The sequence below is a fragment of the Pongo pygmaeus genome, chromosome 5, assembly GCF_028885625.2.
Source record: "Pongo pygmaeus isolate AG05252 chromosome 5, NHGRI_mPonPyg2-v2.0_pri, whole genome shotgun sequence".
Classification (NCBI taxonomy): Eukaryota; Metazoa; Chordata; class Mammalia; order Primates; family Hominidae; genus Pongo; species Pongo pygmaeus.
In genome coordinates, this window is record NC_072378.2 from 151,692,470 (window position 1) to 151,707,262 (window position 14,793).

Sequence of the window (14,793 nt, forward strand, 5' to 3'; positions counted from 1 at the left end):
TAGAGAATGAGAGAAAGGAGAAGGCCTAGGATGGGGCCTTGAGGAAGAGCCACATTAACAAAAAAATCAAAAATAAGTCTGCAAAACAGTCCAAAGGGCAGTGGCCTAGAGATAGACAAAACTGCGAAGAAGAGATTTCCCAAGGGAAGTGGTCAACAGCATCAAATGTTGCGGGGTATGAACAAAGAGGCAGAGACGTGTTCTCCGTAGGTGGCAGCTGGGACAAACAGACAGCAGCCTGCTGGAGTGGCAGGCACAGACACCATATGGCAGAGCACTGGGGAATGAGGCAGAGGTGAAAACCTAGCGCTGTATAGACTGTTCTTTCAAGAATCTAGCAAAGTCTTGTGGTTAATTTTTTTTTAATGTATGGTTGTGGTAACAAAATGTATAACACAAAATTTATCATCTTAAACCATTTCTAAGCATATAGGTCAGTTGTGTCAAGTACATTCACATGGTTGTGCAACCAACTTCTAGAACTTTTCTTTTTTTAATTGAAAATAAATAAATAAGGCTGGGCGCGGTGGCTCACGCTGTAATCCCAGCACTTTGGGAAGCCGAGGCGGGCGGATCACAAGGTCAGGAGATCAAGACCATCCTGGCTAACACAGTGAAACCCCGTCTCTACTAAAAAATAAATAAAAATAAAAATTGGCCGGGTGTGGTGGCAGGTGCCTGTGGTCCTAGCTACTCGGGAGGCTGAGGCAGAAGAATGGCATGAACCTGGGAGGCAGAGGTTGCAGTGAGCTGAGATCACGCCACTGTACTCCAGCCTGGGCGACAGAACGAGACTCCATCTCAAAAAAATAAAAATAAATAAATAAATAGAGATGGAGTTTCACCATGTTGCACAGGCCGGTCTCAAACTCCTGAGCTCAGACAATCCACCTGCCTCAGTCTCCCAAAGAGCTGAGATTACAGGTGTGCGCCACCACGCCCGGCCCAGAACTTTTTCATCTTGCAAAATCAAAGCTCTACACCTATTAAACAACCCCTCATTTATCTAAGCCCCTGGCAACTATCAATCTGTTTCTATGAATTTGACTACTCTAGACACTTTACGTAAGTGGAATCACTGTACAGTATATTTTGTTTGTGTTACTGTCTTACTTCATTTAGCATAATGTCCTCAGGGTTGTAGCAGGTTTCAGAATTTTTTTCCGTTTTAAGGCTGAATGATAATCCATTGTCTGCATCTACTACATTTTGTCCATCCATCCATCCATCATCCATCCACCCATCCATCCATCCGTGGACACTTGGGTTGCTTCCACCTCTTGGCTATTGTGAATAATGCTTCTATGAACATGGGTATCAAGATCTTGCTTTCAATTCTTATGGATATATATCCAGAAGTGAAATTGCTGCATCATATGATAATTCTATTTTTATTTTTTTGTCCTACTGTCTTCCATAGTGGATAAACCATTTTATTAGGTTGATGCAAAAGTAATTGAGGTTTTTGTTTTGCTGAAATGTGCACTTTGATATTAGAAAACATTCTTAAATAAATGTGGTTATGTTATACATCATTTTAATGTGCATTTCTCACTTTGTTTTTTTGCTAATGACTTATTACTTGCTATTTATATTATATTTATTTTAGACTATGGAAATGATATTAGACATTGGCCAGGCACGGTGGCTTACGCCTGTAATCCCAGCACTTTGGAAAGCCGAGGTGGGTGGATTACCTGAGGTCAGGAGTTCGAGACCAGCCTGGCCAACATGGCAAAACTTCTTCTCTACTAAAAATACCAAAATTGGCCAGGTGTGGTGGCGGGCACCTGTAGTCCCAGCTACTCGGGAGGCTGAGGCAGCAGAATCGCTTGAACCCAGGAGGCGGAGGTTACAGTGAGCTGAGATTGGGCCATTGCACTCCAGCCTGGGCAACAGAGTAAGACTCCATCTTAAAAAAAAAAAAAAAAAAAAAAAAAAAAAAGACGTTAGACAAAAAGCAAATTCGAGTTCAAAATAGGTCATAAAGCAGCACAGGCAACTGGCACCATCAACAATGCATTTGGCCCAGGACTGCAAATGAACATACAGTGCAGTGATAGTTCAAGAAGTTTTGTAAAGGAGACGAGAATCTTGAAGATGGGGAGGGTAGCGGACAGCCGTCAGAAGCTGACGACGACCAATTGAGAGCAATCATCGAAGGTGATCTTACAACTACCCGAGAGGTTGCCAATGAACTCACTGTCGACCATTCTATGGTCGTTCGGCATTTGAAGCAAATTGGAGAGGTGAAAAAAGCTCCATAAGTGGGTGCCTCATGAGCTGAGCGAAAATTTTTAAAAATCGTCATTTTGAAGTGTCGTCTTCTCTCATTCTACACAACAACAACGAACCATTTTTCAATCGGATTGTGACATGAGACGAAAAGTGGATTTTATAAACAACTAGTGGTTGGACTGAGAAGAAACTCCAAAGCACTTCCCAAAGCCAAACTTTCACCAAAAAAAGGTCCTGGTCACTGTTTGGTGGTCTGCTGCTGGTCTGATCCGCTACAGCTTTCTGAATCCTGACGAAACCATTACATCTGAGAAGCATGCTTAGCAAATCAATGAGATGCACCAAAAACTGCAATGCTTGCAGCCGGCATTGGTCAACAGAAAGGGCTCAGTTCTTCTTCACAATAGCATAGGACTGCATGTCGCACAACCAATGCTTCAAAAGTTGAAAGAATTGGGCTACAGAGTTTTGCCTCATCCGTCATACTCACTTGACCGCTACCAGGCATCTCGACAACTTTTTGCGAGGAAAATGCTTCCACAACCAGCGGGGTGCAGAAAATGCTTTCCAAGAGTTCATTGAATCCCAAAGCACAGATTTTTATGCTACAGGAATAAACAAACTTATTTCTTGTTGGCAAAAATGTGTTGATTGTAGTGGTTCCTATTTTGATTAATAAAGATGTGTCTGGGGCCTAGTTATAATGATTTAAAATTCATGGACCAAACCCACAATTACTTTGCACAATCCCACCAACAGTGCACTAGAGTTCAAATTTCTCCACATCCTCACCAACATTTTTTATTTTCTGTTGTTTTGAAAGTAGCCAGCCTGGGCGCGGTGGCTCACGCCTGTAATCCCAGCACTTTGGGAGGCCGAGACAGGCGGATCACGAGGTCAGGAGATCGAGACCATCCTGGCTAACACGGTGAAACCCCATCTCTACTAAACAAAATACAAAAAATTAGCCGGGCGTGGTGGCGGGCGCCTGTAGTCCCAGCTACTCGGGAGGCTGAGGCAGGAGAATGGCATGAACCCAGGAGGCGGAGCTTGCAGTGAGCCGAGATCGCGCCACTACACTCCAGCCTGGGCGACAGACAGAGCGAGACTCCGTCTCAAAAAAAAAAAAAAAAAAAAAAAGAAAGAAAGTATCCATCCTAGTGGTTGTGAGGTGAGTCATTTGAATATCATTTATATTTACTGAAGAAATGTCTATTCAAGTCCTTTGCCCTTTTACATCAGGTCATTTGACTTTTTTGTTGTTGAGTTGTGGGAGTTCTTTCTGTATTCTGGATAGTAACTCCTTTTCGGGTATATGATTTGTACATATTTTCTGCCACTCTATAGGTTACTTTTTCAGTCTTTTGATTGTGTTCTTTAATGCAAAGAAATTTATAGTTTTTTTTTTTTTTTTTTTTTGAGACAAAGTCTCGCCCTGTTGCCCAGGATGGAGTGCAGTGGTGCAGTCTCGGCTCACTGCAACCTCTACCTCCCGGGTTCAAGCAATTCTCCTGCTTCAGCCTCCTGTGTAACTGGGACTACAGGCACGTGCCACCACACCCGGCTAATTTTTGTACTTTTAGTAGACATGGGGTTTCTCCATGTTGCCTAGGCTGGTCTCGAACTCCTGACCTCAGGTGATCCACTGACCTCTGCCTCCCAAAGTGCTGAGGTTACAGGTGTGAGCCACCATGCCCAGCCAGTTTATAGTTTTGATGCTGTCTGATTTACGCATTTTTGCCATTGTTACCTATGCTTTTGGTATCATGTCTGGGAAACACTTGCCAAGTCCAATGTCAGCTTTTCCCCTGTTTTCGTCTAAGAGTTTAATAGTTCTAAGTTTTATATTTAGTTCTTTGATCCATTTTAAGTTGCTTTTCATGTGTGGTATAAAGTAACAATTTCATTTGTTTGCACATGGAAATACAGTTTTTCCAACACAATTTTTTGAAAGGCTGTTCTTTCTTCATTGAATGGTCTTGGCATCTTTGTCAAAAGCCATTTAGCTGGGTGAAGTGGCAGACATATGTAGTCCTCACTACTCAGGAGGTGGGGGTAGGAGAATTGCTTGAGGCCAGAAATTCAAGGCCAGCAAGACCCCATCTCAAAAAAATAATAAGAATTTAAACAAATCATTTGGCCATACATGCATGGGTCTATTTCTGAGTTCTCTATTATATTCCACTGGTTTATATGCCTGTCTTTATGCATACCATATTCTTTTGATTACTGTAGTTTTATAATAAGTTTTGAAATCAAGAAGTGTAACCTCCAACTTTGTTCTTTTTCAAGATTATTTTAGCTATTCAGGGTCCCTTGAGAGTTTATATAAATTTGGGGATAGACTTTTCTGCCATTGGAATTTTGATAGGGATTGCACTGAATCTGTTGATCTATTTGTGTGTGTGGGTTTTTGTTTTGTTTTTTTTTTTTTTTTTGAGATGGAGTCTTGCTCTTGTTGCCCAGGCTGGAGTGCAATAGCACAATCTCGGCTCACTGCAACCTCTGCCTCCTGGGTTCAAGTGATCTCCTGCCTCAGCCTCCCAAGTAGCTGGGATTACAGGTGCCTGCCACCACATCCAGCTAATTTTTGTATTTTTAGTAGAGACAGGGTTTCACCATGTTAGCCAGGCTGGTCTCAAACTCCTGACCTCAGGTGATCCATCTACCTCAGCCTCCCAAAGTGCTGAGATTATAGGTGTGAGCCACCACGCCCAGCCTATTTGTGTAGTATTGATATTTTAACAATATTATGTCTTTCAATCCATGAACATGAAAAGTCTTTTCATTTATTTGTGTCTTCTTTCATTTATTTCAGCAATGTTTTCAATGCACAAGTTTTTTGCCTCATTGGTTAAGTAAATTCTGAAATATTTCATTCTTTTTCATAATAATTTTTCTGTTAATTTCCTATTCAGATTGTTCATCGTTAGCATATAAAAATGCAATTAATTTTTGTATGACTTTACATCCCACAACTTTGCTAAACACATTCATTCTAACTGTGTATGTGTGTTTGTATGTGTGTAATCATTAGGGCTTGCTGCATGTAAGCCCAGATGATCTGTGAACACCTCCTTTCCAATTTGGATGCCTCTGTTTGTTTATTTTTAAACCTAAAATAGATTTCAACATTTCTATAAAAGATAAAGTCAATAGAGGAAGTGATTAAAGATGGGGGTGGGTGAAACTATCCATGGAACCCATGTACTGGCATTAGCCTAGTATTCAAATAGCAGCTTCTGTTACCTCCATCCACCAGGATGCTCCAAGAAAGATCCAAGAGTTACCTGTATGGTTGAGTTGGAGAATTAATGAGATCCCAGTGGAGCAGAAAGACAGGAAATGCTCTATTTGGGGCTAAAAAGTTGGAAAACCCAAAGTGACTCTTTTCCAGTGTGTTAACAGTTCCTACCTGCAGAGATGCTACCTGGACACACAGACAGAGGCACAAACCTCTCGGAGTGGTTGAGAAATCCGCGTGATGGGCATGCAGTGCACAGAGGACAACATGACCTCTTCATCACAGCTATCTACTGTAGAGGGCACAAAAATGAAATGGTGGACAAAAATACAAGGCCCAACATTACAAACTAAACAATGGTTTCATATGAGAGATCTACTATTTAATTACGATATGAGGGAAAAAAGGAGACCACCTATTATTAAAGATCAAAGTGTCAGCAGAGGTCATATTCTACAGACATTGTGTCTTCACTAAATTGGAGCTGAATATGATTAAAATCTTGCATTTAAAAGTGGAAGTGTTTTTAAGCATTTCCTTCCTTCCTTCCTTCTTTCTTCCTTTCTTTCTTTCTTTCCTAGACAGAGTCTTCCTGTCACCCAGGCTAGAGTGCAGTGGCACAGTCTCTGCTCACTACAGCCTCTGCCTCCTGGGTTCAAGCAATTATCCTGCCTCAGCCTCCAGAGTAGCTGAGACTACAGGTGTGCGCCACCACGTCTGGCTAATTTTTGTATTTTTAGTAGAGAACAGGGTTTCACCATGTTGACCAGGCTGATCTCAAACTCCTGACCTCAGGTGGTCCACCCACCTTGGCCTCCCAAAGTGCTGGGATTACGGGCGTGAGCCACTGTGCCTGGCCAAAGCATTTACTTCAGTGAAATGATGGGGCCTCAGAAGTTCTAAAAATGTGTGGCCCCTCAAATTCTTCTTGTGTATGTGTGTGTGAGCCAAAGATTTATTTCTTCATTTCTTGCATTTGAAGTACTCTTGGATGACATCCTTGGCCTGAGACTCCTTGCCATAGTCCTTAACTACTACACAACTGCAACCAACCACTTTACAGGGTTTCCCTTCTCTGTCAATTTTACAGAGGCCTACCCATTCCCCTAGTTTCTTGTTGTCATCAACCTTAATTAGGCTGATTTGGTGTTCATGGCAAAGGGCCTCCACAACTTGACATACATAGGCTCATCACAGTTGGGTGCAAGCACACAAAGATGGGCTTGGCACTTGTCTAAGGCTTCAGCAGCTTCACGAATTCCACGTGTTAGGCCATCGTGGATGAGGGCGGTCTTCAGCACCTCTTGTAAAGCAGTATTAACGTCCATTACACCTCCAGCAGCAATGCCTTCCTCGGCCATGGCGGTGGGTTACAGGTGAAGCCAAATCTTGAAGGCACTCAAGCCTCCGCCTCCGCACAACTCGGCAGTGGCAGGAAAAGGCCTCAAATTCTTAGCATGTTAAAAATTTCTGCCTAGATCTGACAGAACTACTCTTACCATTGTCAAGCCAACCTATTGTGTCTTTTACAAATATTGACTTTTACAATATTGACTTTAGTTACTGCATTGACTTTAGTTACTGCTTTGACAAATATGACTTTAGTTACTGCACTGACTTTAGTTACTGCTTTGACATTCCATCTAAGTGGAATTAACTGGAAACTTCTCTTCGGCCTCCCTTGCAAAGTCATTCTTTCCACAATGGGCTATTTACCTTTCTCTGTTTCTGATGCAAAAGCCTCTTGGGCCTCTAGGGAAGCATCTTTCAGATCCGAGGACTATTCTTTTTTTTTTTTTTTAATTTTGAGACAGAGTTTTGCTCTTGTCGCCTAGATTGGAGTGCAATGGTGTGGTCTCGATTCACTCCAACTCCGCCTCCCAGGTTCAAGCGATTCTCCTGCCTCAGCCTCCCAACTAGCTGGGATTACAGGGGCCCGCCACCATGCTTGGCTAATTTTTGTATTTTTAGTACAGATGAGGTTTCACCATGTTGGCCAGGCTGGTCTCGAACTCCTGAGCTCAGGTAATCCACCCACCTCAGCCTCCCACAGTGCTGGGATTATAGGCGTGAACCACCGTGCCCAGCCAAAGACTGTCCTATATTGAACTTGGACATTTAAATGTACATATAATTTGCCACTCCAAAAAATAACTTGAAATTTTCATTCAGAACTATTAGGTCTGAATGTAGGTAGTGTTTTAGTGTCATTGTCTAAAATTCTGGATCCTCTCAGCCCCAAGCATGAAAAAAAGGCCATTGCACCTACAGTTCAATTTCAGTTGTTTTTGGTTGAGCACCTCTTGGTTTTTTTTATTTGCAGATGAGATGATCATAGCTGATTCTGCCTCTTTGGTCACAGTACAGGTTCTCCTTGCAGCACCGTGTTCGTTGTGAAGTTGTTCTGTGACTCTGCCTGCTGTTAAATGAACTCATTTCCCACTCATACACCTGCCCCAGAGCTTGATGCTGATCCTATTCGGAAACCAAGCGGTGCAGCAGCCTCGCAGAGTAGGGCTTCAGCCAAACTCGGACATGAGAAACACCAAGGCCTCAGCTCAGATAGGAACAGTAACCACTGAGAATTTGTATTTGCTAAAGTCAAGAAGAATCTACCAGAGTCTTCTTTATGAAACATCTGAAAATCCTTAGACTTGCAAATTTACATATAATTTATTCGTCCTTTAAACACAAACACATAGCATTTTTTTAAACACCAAAACCCCCAAATATTTATTATTTCACATTTTCTGAGGATCAGGAACCCAGAAATGGCTTAGCTGGTTGGGCCTGACTCAGGGACTCTCATGAGATTGCATTTAAGCTGTCGGCCAGGGGCTCTCATCTCAAGGATCATTTGACACTGGACTTTACTTCCAAATTCACTGTCATAGTTGTTCGTAGGTGTTGGTTCTCAACTCGCTAGGGCAGGAGGCTTCAGCCCCTTACCACACAGGCCTCTGCACTGGGTGGCTTACAAGATGGCAGCCTGCTTTCCTCAGACTGAGAGATGAGAGGGAGGATCCAAGGTGGTAACCCAAGTCTTTAACCTCAAAAGTAATACCAGGGTTGGGCACACAGTCCAACCCTAGTAAAATATGATACATAGCATTTTACTTCATAGCACTAATGCTCAAAGTTGTGGATTAATAGGAAGAACATGCTATAAAAAAGTATATATAAATATACTGGGGCCAGGTACAGTGGCTCACGCCTGTAATCCCAGCCAAGGCGAGTGGATCACCTGAGGTCAGGAGTTCAAGACCATCCTGGCCAAAATGGTGATACCCCGTCTCTACTAAAAATACAAAAAGTGGCCAGGTGTGGTGGCAGTCACCTGTAATTCCAGCTACTTGGGAGGCTGAGGCACGAGAATCACTTGAACCCAGGAAGCAGAGGTTGCAGTGAGCCAAGATCGTGCCATTGCAGAGCGAGCCTCTGCTTCAAAAAAGAAAGTATATATATTTTTTTGGTAGAGACGGGGTTTTGCCATGTTGCCCAGGCTGGTCTCGAACTCCTGAGATCCTCAGCCTCCCAAAGTGCTAGGATTACAGGCGTGAGCCACTGCGCCTGGCCTGTACTAGACTTTTACATGACCGGCAGCACAGTAGATGTGTTTACACCAGCATCACCAGAGACAACATGCATAATGTGTGACAATGGCTCCTATGTCACCAGGCAATAGGAATTTCTCAGCTCCGTTATCATCTTATGGGACCACCATCATATATGTGGCCCTTCATTGACCTAACCATCTTACCTGGTGCAGACTGTACTCTAGTAATTAAAATAGAATGAGATGAAACACATATAAATGGAAGTTACCTGTTTTCATTTCCACCTCAAGAGTCCTCTGAGAGCCTGCTGGTTGGGCATGGCCCTGTGTGCAGCACCTTTGTCATTACTTAGAATTGTTGCTCATGGAAAATTCTGGAAAATCTCAGTCTCAGAATTCTTGCGTTCATGGGAAATCATGATAGGCTTAGAGTGCAACCAGAAGAGAGAATCTGAATTAAGGGGGCTTTAATGATCATATCCAATGATTATTTTCAAGATAAATAGTTTTCCTAATTTTCTAGGTCCTAAGGACAGATTAATGGGTTGTAATTCCTGTTGTTTTCATCAATTTGTCCTCTAGAAAATAAGTTCTCCAAGTGGCTAAGTCTGTCATGTTAATTGATCTCATCTCTTGTTCATCAGCTATTGATTCACAGACAAAACTCGCACTTTGAATTGGTGGAAGCTTTTGATTCCACGATGACCAGTGAGATAGATCACATTGTTTAATGTTGGTTTTTCATAGTTGTTGTTATTGTTTTTGTTTGTTTGTTTTTGCTGTGTTTTTTTTTAGACAGAGTCTCCTTCTGTTAACCAGGCTGGAGTGCAGTGGTGCTATCATGGCTCACTGCAGCCTCAACCTCTCAGGCTCAAGGGATCCTCTCGCATCAGCCTCCCCAGTAGCTGGAACTACAGGTATGGACCACTACTTCCGGCTAATTTTTTTTTTTTTTTTTGTAGAGATGGGGTTTCACCGTGCTGTCAGAGGTGTTTGAACCAGAGCAACTCCAATTTGAATAGGAGCTGGGTAAAATAAGGCTGAGCTCTACTGGACTGCATTCCCAGGAGGTCAGGCATTCTAAGTCACAGGATGAGATAGGAGGTTGGCACAAGGTACAAGTCACAAAGACCTTGCTAACAAAACAGGTTGTGGTAAAGAAGCTGGTCAAAACCCACCAAAACCAAGATGGCGATGAAAGTGACCTCTGATTGTCCTCACTGCTCATTATATGTTAATTATAATGCATTAGCATGCTAATAGACACTCCCACCAGCACCATGGCAGCTTACAAATGCCATGGCAATGTCAGGAAGTTACCCTATATGGTCTAAAAGGGGAGGAACCCTCAGTTCCTGGAACTGCCCAAACCTTTCCCAGAAAAACGCATGAATAATCCACTCCTTGTTAAGCAGATAATCAACAAATAACATAGCCAACGAGGAGCCCGTGCTGCTGCTCTGTCTGTGGAGTAGCCATTCTTTTATTCCTTTACTTTCCTAATAAACTTGCTTTCACTTTCCGATATGAACTCGCCCCAAATTCTTTCTTGTGCAAGGTCCAAGAATCCTCTCTTGGGGTCTGGATCGGGACCCCTCTCGGTAACAATGCTGCTCAGGCTGGTCTTGAATTCCAGGGCTCAAGCAATCTTCCTGCCTCAGCCCTCGAGTAGCTAGTACTACTACAGGCGTGCACCACCCTATCTGGCTTAAATCACATTGATTAGTTTTCCTATTTTGTAGTCAACCCCTTGCCCCACCAAAACAAACAAAACAAAAAAGACAATGCACTTGTTTAAAATACGTCCAATTTATCAAGAGAGTAACTTCATTGTTCTTGGGACCTGTCCCAGGCAGGCCCCTCCCACCCCCACCCCACAAAGGGATGAATAATTGTGCCAGTTTCTCCAAGGGTCTAGAGGTTCCAGGACACATAATTTAGGCTGCTAGAGGCTCCAGGAAGACCAAGGAAGCCCTGGGGCAAGTTTCCTAGCAGCAAACTGCCTCCACTATCCCGAGATTCCCGAGATTCCCGGGGCTGCAGAGGAATGGCGGAGAATGCATGGGAAGGGAGCAGGAGTGGGTGTCGGGAAAGGGTGGGGCAGATAAGGGACTTCAAATCAGATCAGCAGCTCCCATGATGAATATATGACAAATAAGTAATATATGGGCAGTGACTGAAACGTTTGCAGCTTTAAGAAAGAACTCAAATGAGAGCCAAGCCCAAACATTTTTACCTGCTCTAAACAATTTCCGGAATCCCAACTATGGCTTGGGTGGGAGGGAAGAGACTCCCACTTAATTATCTACATGGTTTTAAGGTTTTGGATGACAATATATTTAAAGAAAGTTGCTCTAGGCTGAGCTCCGTGGCTCAGGCCTATAATCCCAGCACTTTGTGAGGCCAAGGCGGGCAGATCCCTTGAGCCCACGAGTTCGAGACCAGCTTGGGCAACATGGCGAAACTCCGTGTCTACAAAAAATTAGCTGGGCATGCAGATCACGAGGTCAGGAGATTGAGACCATCCTGGCTAACACGGAGAAACCCCGTCTCTACTAAAAATACAAAAAATTAGCCGGGCGTGGTGTCAGGCGCCTGTAGTCCCAGCTACTCGGGAGGCTGAGGCAGGAGAACGGCGTGAACCCGGGAGGCAGAGCTTGCAGTGAGCTGAGATCGCGCCACTGCACTCCAGCCTGGGCGACAAAGCAAGACTCCATCTCAAAAAAAAAAAAAAAAAATTAGCTGGGCATGGTATGGTGGCACATGCTTGTAGTCCCAGCTACTGGGGAGGCTGAGGCAGGAGGATCAATTGATTCCAGGATGTTGAGGCTGCAGTGAGCCATAAACATGCCACTGCACTCTGGCTTGGGTGACAGAACAAGACTCTGTCTCTAAACTAAAGAAATAAAAGAAGTTGCTCTTGCAACTTATACTGAGAAAAACAGTGTTAGAATGGGGGGAAATTATTCTTCAACTTAATTGCTAGTTTTTTCAAACCAAGCCCATCTCATAGATCTCAAAGAAACCATGAAGCCAGGAACAAATGGCGAATCAGCTCTTTCAGCCGGTTCTTATCATGAGTGGAGAAAGTCCATGGTGTCTTCCTCCCTAGACTGGAGAATGAGATACTTAAAGCTCTTAAATCTCTGAAAGTCTGGAGGAGAGGTATAGAGAAACATTTTATATCCTCTTACCTCTTCTCCCTGACACCAAATTTAGGCATACCATTACACGGGAGAGGGGCCGAGATGGAATTCTCTGCATATCTCCAAAGTGTCTAGAAACCATTTTACTTGAATACAACGAAGTGTTGGAGATAGAAACTCCTCCCATGTAGACGTATTTTGGGCTAGGACTAGCTCCACCGTCAGCACCCAAGTCTCATTCTGCTCAACAATCAGCTTCTGGGCCGGGTGCAGTGGCTCACACCTGTTATCTCGGCACTTTGGGAGGCCGAGGCAGGCGTGGTATGGTGGTGCAGGCCTGTAGTCCCAGCTACTGCGGAGGCTGAGGCAGGAGGGTCAGTTGAGTCCAGGAGGTTGAGGCTGCAGTGAGCCATAAATGTGCCACTGCACTCTAAGCCTGGGTGACAGACCGAGATTCTGTATCTAAAATAAAATAAAGAAGTAAAAGAAGTTGCTCTTGTAACTTGTACTGAGAAAAACAGCGTTAGAATGGGGAGAAATTATTCTTCAACTTAATTGCTAGTTTTTTCAAACCAAGCCCATCTCACAGATCTCAAAGGATCTCATAGAGGTCAGCAGTTTGAGACCAGCCAGGCCAACATGGTAAAACCCCGTCGCTACTAAAAATACAAAAATTAGCTGGGGCTTGGTGGCATGCACCTGTAATTCCAGCTGCTCAGGTGGCTGAGGCAAGAGAATTGCCTGAACCTGGGAGGCAGAGGTTGCAGTGAGCCGAGATCACACCACTGCACTCTAGCCTGGGTGACAGAGCCGGGCACCATCTCAAAAAAAAAAGAAAAATCAGCTTCTGGCAGGGTATGGTGGCTTATGCCTCTAATCCCTGTGCTTTGAGAGGCTGAGGTGGGAGGATTGCTTGAGGCCAGGAGTTTGAGACTAGCCTGGGCAACATAGGGAGACCCTGTCTCTACAAAAATGAAAAAAATTAGCTGGGTGTGATGGTGCACACCTGTAGTCTCATCTACTCGGGAGGCTGAGGTGGGAGAATCACTTGAGCCTAGGAAGTCAAGGCTGCAATGAGATGTGATCCCACTACTGCACTCCAGCCTGGGTGAGACCCACTGAGACCTTGCCTCTAAAAAAGAAAAAGAAAAAAAATAAGTTCTAATGTTGGTGAACACTATGTGCTGAGAGCTTTAATCATTATTGAAGCTTTTTAAAAATATAATTAGAGAATGGTTATATTAGGAGGCTGAGGCAGGAGGATTGCTTGAGCCCAGGAGTTCAAGACCAGCCTGGGCAACATAGTGAGACCCCACCTCTAAAAAGAAAAAAGTTTACTTATGTGTTAATCTTGGAGAGTGTCTTGCTGCATTACCTTGAGTGTTGCAAACGTTTACAGGCAGGTGAATATATAATAGTTGTTATTAAATATAGGCCACAAGAATTATATGAATTTTCTAAATTCAGAAAGTATGAACCATGTTCAATTTTGTTCAAATTAAATTTAGTCTAGAAAATGAACATTTAAAACCCCAAAGTCATCCCTTTTTTTCTTTTCTTTTCTTTCTTTTTTTTTTGTGTGTGTGTGTGTGTGTTTTTGTGTGTGTGTGTTTTTTTGAGATAGAGTCTCACTCGTTGCCCAGGCTGGAGTGCAGTGGCACGGTGCGATCTCAGCTCACTGCAACCTCCACCTCCTGGCTTCAAGTGATTCTCCTGGCCCAGTCTCCCAAGTAGCTGGGACTACAGGTGTGCGCCACCACACTTGGCTAATTTTTGTATTTTTAGTAGAAATGGGGTTTCACTATGTTGGTCAGGCTGTTCTCGAATTCCTGACCTCTGGTGATCCACCCGCCTCAGCCTCCCAAAGTGCTGGGATTACAGGCATGAGCCACTGCGCCTGGACCTTTCTTTCTTTATCTGACTCTGAACACATCTTCATGATCCATTAGATTCCAACATGCATTTTACAAACTAGAGCCATGCTACACATTGGTAAGGAGAGAAACAGAGAGGTGAGAGACTCTTGCAGGAGCATTTGGAAATGATATCAGCCAGGAAGATGATAGTTGCGTCCACTACTTCTTCATTGGCAAGATGAAGTCAAGGAGTGAAAGGAGCTCTGTACAAAGCACTGCAGAGTCAGGAAATGTATTGTTTCTGTATTTTATCAAGTCTGATTGTTTCAGAGTTAACAAGCTTACAAGCAAAACAAAATACCAACCTATTAATAAGGTGTTCATCTCTATCTTGGCTTATTTTAATATTAAAAGGGTATTTCAAATATACTGGAAAGTGAAGGAGGCTGTAAGTTGAAAATAAGCAGGTACCTTGGACCTTTATTTTAGCCCATCTGAAAATACATATTTTATCATTCTTTTTCAGAAATTAAAATTTTCATTTTGAGTTAATTGTGGATTACCATGCAGTTGTGAGAAATAATACAGAGAGATCCCATATACCCTTCACCCAGTTTTCCCCAATAGTAACATCTTGCAAAAATAGAGTGCAATATCACAACCAAGATATTGACACTGATACAGTCAAGGAACAGAACATTCCCATCCCATAAAAATCCCTCTTGTTGCATTCTTACAGCAACACCCAGTTCT

The 14,793-nt window shown here is 43.3% G+C and overlaps 1 long non-coding RNA gene and 1 pseudogene across 1 annotated transcript in view; both read right to left on the reverse strand.

Annotated features, from left to right (window-relative positions):
* The window catches only part of LOC129038129 (uncharacterized), a 31,556-nt gene extending 22,173 nt beyond the window's left edge, over positions 1-9,383 (reverse strand). Inside the window, exon 1 of the long non-coding RNA XR_008503086.1 lies at positions 9,308-9,383. This is a non-coding gene — a long non-coding RNA (uncharacterized LOC129038129). The remainder of the gene's footprint in view (positions 1-9,307) is intronic.
* LOC129038128 (small ribosomal subunit protein eS12-like) lies at positions 6,446-6,893 on the reverse strand (annotated as a pseudogene).
* Positions 9,384-14,793: the final 5,410 nt, after the last annotated feature.